Source organism: Macaca mulatta, chromosome 10 (assembly GCF_049350105.2).
Source record: "Macaca mulatta isolate MMU2019108-1 chromosome 10, T2T-MMU8v2.0, whole genome shotgun sequence".
Taxonomy (NCBI): Eukaryota; Metazoa; Chordata; class Mammalia; order Primates; family Cercopithecidae; genus Macaca; species Macaca mulatta.
The window spans coordinates 40,940,001-40,950,000 of NC_133415.1; positions in this window are offsets into that span (position 1 = coordinate 40,940,001).

Sequence of the window (10,000 nt, forward strand, 5' to 3'; positions counted from 1 at the left end):
GTGAATAGAGCCTGACAGAGTGAGAGAGACCATTTCACGAGTCGGGGGGTGGGGGGTTCTGCAGAGAGCCCGATTCTCCCTCGTGGGTGGCTACAGGCTAGAAATGACTATCGCTTCTTGGACGGAGGGGCTTCCTTAGGCAGTCACCTTTGCGGGAGTATCTCTCAAACCCTCCCTTGGGGCCACAAAATAGATTCCACCCCACCCCTCGACGTTTCCCTGTTTCCCCGGGTGCTGGATGTATCCTGTCGAGAGACCCGTGGGTGACACGTTGAGTTAAACACCTTGATTGGCTTTGTGTGTTTGTCTGTTTCTGAGATGCGGTCTCGCTCTGTCCCCCAGGCTGGAGTGCAGTGGTGTGATCTCAGCTCACTGCAACCTCTGCCTCCCGGGTTCCAGCGATTCTCCTGCCTTCAAGCGGCACCATGCCCGGCTCCTCTTTTAATTTTTAGTAGACACGGGGTTTCGCCCTGTTTCACTGGCTTTCACTGCGGAGTCTAGATAAGAGCCACACCTCGTTCTGTGCCACAGAATGACTGCTTTATCATGCCGACTCTGGAAAGCCCGGCCCCTTGTGATCCATTTCGAACCGAGAGTCACCTCATGTTTGGAAAACGGATCCGCTCCCAAGTTCAGTGGAGGGATGTGACGTATGTAGGATGAGGGACTCTCTTCCTTCTGAGTCGGTCTGCACGGTGGGGCCTAGGGCTGGAGCTCTCTCTGTGCGGACTGCTGGCTCCCTCAGCCTTGGGTTCCATCGGCCCCACCACTGGAACGAGGGCCTCGGCAGACTCTGGCCCTCCCTGGCCCTTAAGTCGCTGTCAGAAACCCCATCTCGCGCTCGGATGTCCTGAATGACTGTGGCTTGCGCCTCTCTGGAAACATTTTAAATCTATCTATCCTCTACGCGTGGCCACTTAAAACCACAGGAGCTTGGGAAACACAGGGCCGCCATCCACCTCACTGGTTTTGGGAGAGAATGCTGAAAGTCTCTTGCCGACTCTCTCTTGACTTGAGTGCTTCACGGGCGTGTGGTTAAGGCGTAGTGAGACCAGATGTATGAACTCAGGCCGGGTGCTGATGGCTCACGCCTGTAACCCCAACACTTTGGGAGGCCGAGGCCGTAGGATCCCTTAGAAGAATCCCCTAACCCCGGGGAAGTTGAGGCTGCAGTGAGCCACAATGGTGTCACTGCACTCCAGTCTGGGCGAAAGACAGAGCGAGACCCTGTCACAGACAGACAGACAGACAGACAGACAGACAGACAGGCACGCAGACAGGCAGGCAGGCAGGCAGGCAGGCAGGCAGGCGGGCAGGGAGACAACAGCTGTATTCTGTTCTTCTCGGGGTGGGAAGCAAAAAGAACAGCAGACGGCACTTCACGTTTCTGTTGTTGTTCTTGTTTTGGACGGAGTTTTCGCTCTTGTTGCCCACGCTGGAGTGCAATGGCCACCATCTCGAGGGATCCGCCTGCCCTCGGCCTCCCAAAGTGCGGGGATGACAGGCGTGAGCGTACCGCACCCGGCTCCCCCCCCCCCCCCAAATCCGCCCCCGAAACACCACCGCTTGTCTTCCGGACAGTTTTACGGCAGAGTGTTTGGCTGGCTTGCTGAAATTCATTCTACATAGAAATTTAGGATGTCAGCTTCTGGCCTCATGGACTCTGAGCTGAGGAGTCCCCTGGTCTGTCTATCACAGGACCGTACACGTAAGGAGTGGAAAAACCGCAATGTTCAAAATCAGTAATTTTGTGATCCAGAAATACGCGGATTCACCCAAAACACGGAAACTTTTACAAATTGTCTTAGTTAGTCCTGGTGTCTGTGTCAGTGATTCTTTTACGTTTGGACCTTGACCGAGAGAATTTCCAGTCGGTCTCTCGTCTCTCGTCTTCGGACAGAAGTTCCAGATGATCCGATGGCTGGGGTCTTAGGCTGTGTGCCCCCAGGGGCCCTGGTCGATTAGTTGTGGGGATCGCCTGGAAGGGCGCGGTGACCCACTGTGCTGTGGGGGCCTCCATCCTTCCCCCTCCCGCCTCCCCCTCCAGGCGATCCCAATTCATTCCGGGCTGACAGTCTCATTGGCAGACGTCGGGCATCACCTAGCGGCCACTGTTACTCTGAAAATGGAGGCCTCAACAGAGGAAGGAAGCTCAGGCCGCCTGCGCACAGCCTGGGGCAACTGTGTCTTCTCCACCGCCCCCGCCCCCACCTCCAAGCTCCCCCCTTCCTTGTTGCCTAGGAAATCGCCACTTTGACGACTGGGCCTGAGTGACCTTTGATCAGGCAGCATCAATCAATCAATCAATCAATGTAAATACAATACAATACGATACAATACAATTGTACGGGCGCGGTGGCTCACGCCTGTCATCCCAGCACTTTGGGAGGCCGAGGCTGGCAGATCACCTGAGGTCGGCAGTTCGAGACCAGACTGACCCACATGGAGAAACCCCGTCTCTACTGAAAATACAAAATTAGCCGGGCGTGGTGGCACATGCCTGTAATCCCAGCTACTCGGGAAGGGAAACGGAGGCAGGAGAATTGCTTGAACCTGGGAGGCGGAGGTCGCAGTGAGGCGAGATGGCGCCATTGCGCTCCAGTCTGAGCAACAAGAGCGAAAGTGCGTCTCCAAAAAAAAAAAAAAAAAAAAAAAAAAAACCAAGAAAACAAACCAAAAAGCAAGCAAGCAAGCAAGCAAGCAAGCAAACAAACAAACAAAAAACACCATTCTCTGTGAAGCTGCTTTGTCGTGTGTGTATTCGTCTCGCAGAGTTAAACCTTTCTTTTTACTCAGCAGGTTGGAAGGGTTTTTTTGTTGAATCTGTCTGTGTACATTTCGGAGACCCTTGTGTCGTATGGTGAAAAAATCTTATGTTTTCAGATAAAAACGAGAGAGAAGGTCTTCATGAAACAGCTTTGTGACGTGTGGATTCATCATACCGAGTTAAAACTGCCTTTGGATTCAGCAGTTTGGAAGCAGAATGGACATTTGGGAGCCCACTGGGGCCTGTTGTGAAAAACCGAGTATCCCCACCAGAGAAATAGAAAGAAGCTCTCTATGATACCGCTTTGTGATGTGTGGATTCATGGCACCGAATTACAACTAATTTTTGATTGAGGAGGTTTGAAGCACTCTTTCTGTAGAATCCGCGAGTATACCTTTGGGAGCCCACTGAGGCCTAGTGTGAAAAACCGAATATCCCCAAATAAAAACTAGAAAGAAGCTGTCTCTGAAACTGCTTTGTCGTGTGTGGATTCATCTCACAGAGTGAAACCTTTCTTTTGATATACCAGGTTGGAAGCGGCCCTTTTGTAGAATCTGCAAAAGGACATTTGGGAGCTATTCGAGGCCTAGGGTGAAAACCAGGAAACTGTAGATAAAAACTAACAAGAAGCTATCTGTAAAACTGCTTTTTAGCGATGTGTAGATTCCTCTTACTGAGTTAAACCTTTCTGTTGATTCAGCAGATTGGAAGCATTTTGTTGTTGTTGTTGTTGTTGTTGTTGTTGTTGTTGTTGTTGTAGTAGTAGTATTTTTTTCTTAATGTTTTTATTTTTTTTAAGACAGACTCTCACTCTGTCCCCCAGGCTGGAGTGCAGTGACACCATCTCGGCTCACTGCAACCTCTGCCTTCCAGTTGAAGGGATTCTCCTGCCTCAGCCTCCCAAGTAGTTGGGATCACAGGCACCCGCTACCAAGCCCGGCAAATTTTTTGTGTTCTTGGTAGAGATGGGGTTTCACCGTTTTGGCCAGGCTGGTCTCGAACTCCTGACCTCAGGTGATCCACCCGCCTCTGCCTCCCAAAATGCTGGGATGACAGGCGTGAGCCGCTGCACGCGGCCGATTGGAAGCAGTTCTTTGCAGAATCTTCGAAGGGACATTTGGGAGCCCTTTGTGGCTCCTGGTGAAAGTGAACATCCCCAGAGGAAAAGGAGAAAAACTGCTGCTGGTGAAACTGCTTTTTGACGTGTGGATTCACCTCGAACGGATAATTCTTTTGAACCAGGAGGTTGGAAACACGCTTTCCGTAGAATCTGTGAGGGGACATTTGGAAACCCATTGAGGCCTACGTTGGAAAGCAGACTATCCACAGATTAAAACCAGAGAGAGGCTATCTGTCACATTGATTTGTGATGCGTAGATTGATCTCTTAGCGATACACCATTCTTTGGATTCATCAGGTTAGAAACACTTTTTTTGGGCAGTCTCTCTGAATGGATTTTTGGGAGTCCCTTTAGGCCTATGGTGAATCACCTAATATTCCCAGATGAAAATTAGAAAGAATGTATTTGAGAAACTGCTTTGCGATGTGTGGACTCATCCTAAAGGGTTACACCTTTGTTTTGATTAGGCAGGTTGGAGACACTCTCTTTGTAGAGATTCGAAAGGGACATCTGGGAGCCCTTGAGGCCTACGTTGAAAAACTGAATATCCCCAGACAAAGACCAGAGAGAATATGTCATTGAAACGGCTTCGTGATGTCTGGGAGCTCTCTCTCTCTCTCTCTCTCTCTCTCTCTCTCCCCCCCCCCCCGCTTGTCTCTCTCCCTGTGTCTGTCTTCTGTCTTACTCTCTTTCTCTGCCTGTCCTTCTGTCTGTTGGTCTCTCTCTCTCTCTCTCTCTCTCTCTCTCTCTCTCTCCCCCCCCGTCTGTTTCTCTCTCTCTCTCTCTGTCTGTCTGTCTGTCTCTCTCTCTCTCTCTCTGTTTCTCACTGTCTCTCTCTGTCCGTCTCAAAAAAAAAGAAAAGGATAGATACATGCATGCATGCATACATACATACATACATACATACATACATACATGCATACGTGCATACGTACAATTAAAAATTAGAAATAAAATAAAAGGAATAACTAGGCCCGGCGCGGTGGCTCAAGCCTGTCATCCCAGCACTTTGGGACGCCGAGGGTGGTGGATCGCTGGATCACGAGGTGGTCAGACGAGCAGGGCCAGTATGGTGAAACCCCGTCCGTCTCTAGTCAAAATACCAAAAATTAGCCGGGCATGGTCGTGCGCCTCTGTAATCTCAGCTACTCGGGAGGCCGAGCTGAGGCAGGAGAATCACTTGAACCTGGGAGGCGGAGGTTGCAGTGAGCCGAGATCGCGCCACTGTACACCAGCCTGGGCGAGAGAGGGAGACAACCTCTCAAGCAATTAAAAATAAAAGTAAAAATGAAAGTAAAATTAAAAATTAAAAAAAAAAAAAGAAAAGGAAAATGAAATAATTAAAAAGTGAGTTTCCGGGAAGAGAGGGAAGAAAAAGAGAAAAGAAAAAAGAAAACAGTCCCACAGTGACATAAACACATGCCTCTCGCCTTTCGAGGCGTCAGTGATGCTACGAATGATGCGCAATTTTTTTTTTTAACTTCCTTTTATTTTATTATCATTTATTGTTTGACACGAGCCTCGGAGGCCCTCCCTCCCTCCGTCCCACTCCCTCCCTCCGTCCCACTCCCTCGTTGCCCACACAACTTCAGGAGACAGACCCTGGCTGGGCCAGATTGTTCTTCTCTTTGAGCAGTTGTTTCCCTGTCTTTCTTCGTGTCTTTAACCCGTGTGGACTCTTCTGCTCGGATTTCACAGATGGCAGCTCCACTTCAGGCCTTGTTGTTAGTGGGGGCTTTCCTGATTCTCCCCACATGTAGTGAAAGCAGGTAGATTCGCCTCGCCTCGCCTCGCCTCGCCTCGCGCCTCTCTCTCTCTCTCTCTCTCTCTCTCTCTCTCTCTCTCTGCTGCTTTCTTGCTTTTTCTTTCTGTCTCTTTCTCTCTTTCTGTCGTGCTTTCTTGCTGTCTTGTTTTCTTGCTTTCTTGCTTTGTCTTTCTTCCTGTCTTTCCTCTTTCTTTTTTTTTCTTTCTTCTCTCGTCTTTCTTTCTCGCTGTCTTTCTCCCTCTCTCTCTCTCTTTCTTCTTTCTTTCTTTCTGTCTTTCTTTCTCTCTCTCTTTCTTTCTTTCTTCCTTTCTTTCTTTCTTTCTTTCTTTCTTTCTCTCTCTCTCTCTCTCTCTCTCTTTCTTTCTTTCTTTCTTTCTTTCTTTCTTTCTTTCTTTCTTTCTTTCTTTCTTTCTTTCATTTTTTTTCTCTCTCTCTCCCCCAGCCTCTGAAAGTGCTGGGATCACAGGCGTCAGCCACCGCGCCTGGCCTATTTGCTTATGTTATGTTATCTTATTTTTTGTTTATTCATTTTTATCTGTTCATTCATGTGTATGCATATAAATTTTTTTCTATTTTAATGTAGTTTTATATGTTATACCTATATACAAATGGAAATACTTATATTAATATTTGTCTTCTCTTTTCTTCTCTTTTCTTTCTTTCTCTCCTTTAGGTTTTCCTTCCTTTCTTTCTTTCTCTGTTTCCTTCTTTATGTTTGCCTGCCTGCCTGCCTGCCTGCCTTTCCTCCCTCCCTCCCTCCCTCCCTCCCTCCCTCCCTCCCTCCTTCTCTGTCTGGATTCAGGAAGAGCCTACGCATTCTGTGTCTCCCTGTGTCCTCAACGACCCGCGACCGAGTCCTTGCTTGTTGTTTCTCCCACCGAGATGCCTCTCCGAACATCCACACGCCGTGGGTTGTCTTCTGACTGTGTCGCGGTCCATGCAGAGACAGGGTTTGGGGACCGTTTCTGTGGGGTTGGGGTACAGGGGCTGCGTTTTCGGCCTCGGGATAGCGTCTCTCGACTCACGGTTTCGGTTTTGCGGTCCGCGGGCCGGCCTGCCATCCGGATCTGTCTTGGTGACGTTCGCGACGGTTGTCGGACTCCATCTGGCGGCCGCTTTTATATCGTTCCCTTGGCTTCCGGAGCTGCGGTGGCAGCTGCCGAGGGAGGGGACCGTCCCCGCTGTGAGCTAGGCAGAGCTCCGGAAAGACCGCGGTCGTCAGCCGGGCTGTCCCGGTCGCGCCAGAGCTCTGGCGCGTCACTTGTGAGTCAGAGCTCAGGCGTGCAGGCTTATGTGGGGAGAGGTTGTCGCTGCGCTTTCGGGCCAGAGCCGGGTGTGGGGCTGCCGGGGTTGGTCGACCAGCACGCCGCGGCTCCCGAGGCCTGACCCGCGACCCGCGGGGACCCACCGGGCTTGGGGTGGGAGGCTGGGGACACCCTTCCCGGCCCGGTCGCGGGCCCGCGCGCATCCTGGCCGTCTGAGGCAGCGGCCGAATTTTTTCTGCAAGTCCCCGTGGGGAGCCGGGGACCGTCCTGCCTCGTCCCCCGGGTGCCGGGGAGCGGTCCCTCTGCCGTGACCTGTTGTTTGCAAGTCCCCGTGGGGAGTCGGAGAGCGCTCCCTGAGCGCGCGTGCGGCCCGAGAGGTCACACCTGGCCGGCCTTCGGTCCCTCGTGTGTCCCGGTCGTACGAGGGGACGGCCGGAAACGCTTCCGAGTCTCGCTCTGGAGACTCGGGCCGGCCCCTGCGTGGCACGGGTGGCCGGGAGGACGTCCCTGGCCCGGCGCTGCTCCGGCGTGTGTCCTGGGGTCGACCAGAGGGCCCTGGGTGCTCCGTGTCTGGCTGCGATGGTGGCGATTTTGGGGACAGATGCCCGTGTCGCGGGTTCCCTGGGCCGGCGGCGTGGTCGGTGACTCGACCTCCTGTCTCCTGGGGAGGTATATGTTTCACTCCGAGCCGGCATTTTGGGCCACCGGGTTATTGCTGACACGCTGTCCTCTGGCGACCTGTCGCTGGAGAGGTTGGGTCTCTTGGATGCGTCGCGGGTCTTCGGCCTCCCGGTGACCCGGCTAGCCGGCCCTGCTCGTGCTTGAGCCGCCTGCTGGGGCCCGTGTGCCCGGTCTCTCATGCATCCGAGCGTCCCAGCTCCCGGTGCCGCCTTGGGTCCGGGTCTCTGACCCACCTGGGGGCGGCGGGGAAGGTGGCGCGGGCTTACCCTGCCACCGTGCGCTCCCCGCTGCGGGCACCTGGGGCGGCCGAGACAACCCCACTCCCGCTGGCTCCGTGCCGTGCGTGTCAGGCATTCCTCGTCTCTGCCGGGTTGTCTGCCGCCCCTGTCCTGGAGCTGGGGATGGCCAGGCTGATCTGCTCGCTGGCCTCTGGGGAGGCTGTGGCTGGCTGGCCGACCCTGCTCCGGGGATGCTTTCCCTGATCGATGTGGTGATGTCACGCTCTCCCGGGCCGGGACCGAGCCGCGACGGGCGAGGGGCGGGCATTCGTGGTGAATGAGACCCGTTCTTCTCGTCCCGCCCGCGGGGTTTCCCCCGTCTCCCATCCCCGCCTGCGGGCGGTGCGTTGGGAGGCACTGGGGTGCGGAACCCGGCCCGACCTCGCTGTCCCGACCCCGCCGTCTGCCTCGTGGCGTCCGGCGTGGGTCAGCGGGGGTCCTCTGACGCAGCAGGCACTCCTCGCTTTCGCCTCTTGTGGTCGTCGCCTCGTGGGCCGCCCCCCTCCGCGGCGGTGGGGGTGCTGTCCCGCTGGCCCGCCGTGCTGCCCTCTCGGGTATTGCACGAGCGCTGGCTCCGCCTGGGCCTTTGCGGTGCTCCTGGAGCGCCCCGGGCTGTCTCTCAGGTGCCCGAGGCCGAGCGGTGGTGTGTCGCTCCCGCCCCCAGCGCCCCCTCCTCCGGTCGCCGCCATGGTGTCCGCGCGTGGGTCCTGAGGGAGCTCGTTGGCTGTGCGGGTCGAGGCGGTTGAGTGAGACGCGCCCCTCCCACGCGGGGAAGGGCGCCGCCTGGTCTGGCGAGCGCACGTCCCGTGCTCCCCTCTGGCGGGGGAGCGCGGGCCGTGTGAGCGGTGGCGGTGGGCTCGGGCCGGCCACGCGTGCGCCGGCCGGCCGCCGAGGGGCTGCCGTTCTGCCTCCGATCGGTCGTGTGTGGGTTAACTGGAGGCGCCTTGCCTCACAGAAAGGAGGTGGGTGGACGGCGGGGGGCCTTGGGGGCTGTGCGCACGCGCGCCGGCCGGGCCCCTGCCCTGACCGCAAACGCTCCAGGTTGCCGCAGGTTTCTTCTCGCGCCGCAGGCCCCCTCCCTTCCCCAGGCGTCCCTGAGCGCCTCTGCGGGCCCGACGAGGGGCGACTGGCGGGTGGGGAGCGTGACCCACCCTCGGTGAGAAAGCCTTCTCTAGCGATCCGAGAGGTGTGCCTTGGGGTACCGGATCCCCCGGCTCGCCGCCTCTCTCTGTGTTGTGGTAGCGCTGCCGTAGCGACTCGCCTGCAGAGAACCCTCCTCCTCCGCTGCCCCCGCCTCGATGGGATGAGGTGGGGGGACAGTGAGGGTTCCGCCGGACCCCGCGGCGGGGGCCGAGCGCGCGGCTCGTCGTCTACTGTGGCCCGCGCCTCCCCCTTCCGAGTTGGGGGAGGATCCCGCTGGGCCGGGCCCGACGTCCTAGCGGATGGGAAGGCTGCTGCGAGCGGCGGGTGCGCGTGGCACTCCGTCTGGCGCGCGACGCCGCTCTCCGCTGTGAGCCGGCTCTCCGCCCGCTCCCGTGCCGAGCCGCGACCGCTGCCGATGACCGCGTTCGCGTGGCGCGGGGTGTGGGGCCGCCTGGTCCTTGGGGAGCGAGCCGTCCCCACGGGGCGGCGCGCCGGTCTCCCGGAGCGGGACCGGGTCCGGGACGGACGAGAGACGGGCGACATGTGGCCCCTGGTGTTGGGCTTGTGGCTGAGGTTGCTTTGGGGCCGCCGGTGGCGGGACCCGGGGCTCGTGAGGGGGTTGCTCGGTGGGCTGCCCAAGGGCCGTTCGGCGTCCCAGGCGGGGCGCTGCGGGACCGCCCTCGTGTCTGTGGCGGTGGGATCCCGTGGCCGTGTTTTCCTGGTGGCCCGGCCGCGCCTGAGGGTTGCTTGCCCGAGTTAGCCCCCTGCGGGTTCCCCGTGCCCTCGTCTCCGTGGCCCCCTGGCTCCTTGCCTGCCTTGTGCTCCTTTTCCCTGTCCGCCGCCTGCCGATCCTCTCTTCCCCGAGCGGCTCACCGGCTTTTATGCTGTTGGCCGCCCCGTCTGGGCCCGAACCCGGCTCCGCCTTCTGGGGGCGTCGCCGCCGCCGGCCACGCTGGTTGGCCCGGTGTCCGCGTACCCCCA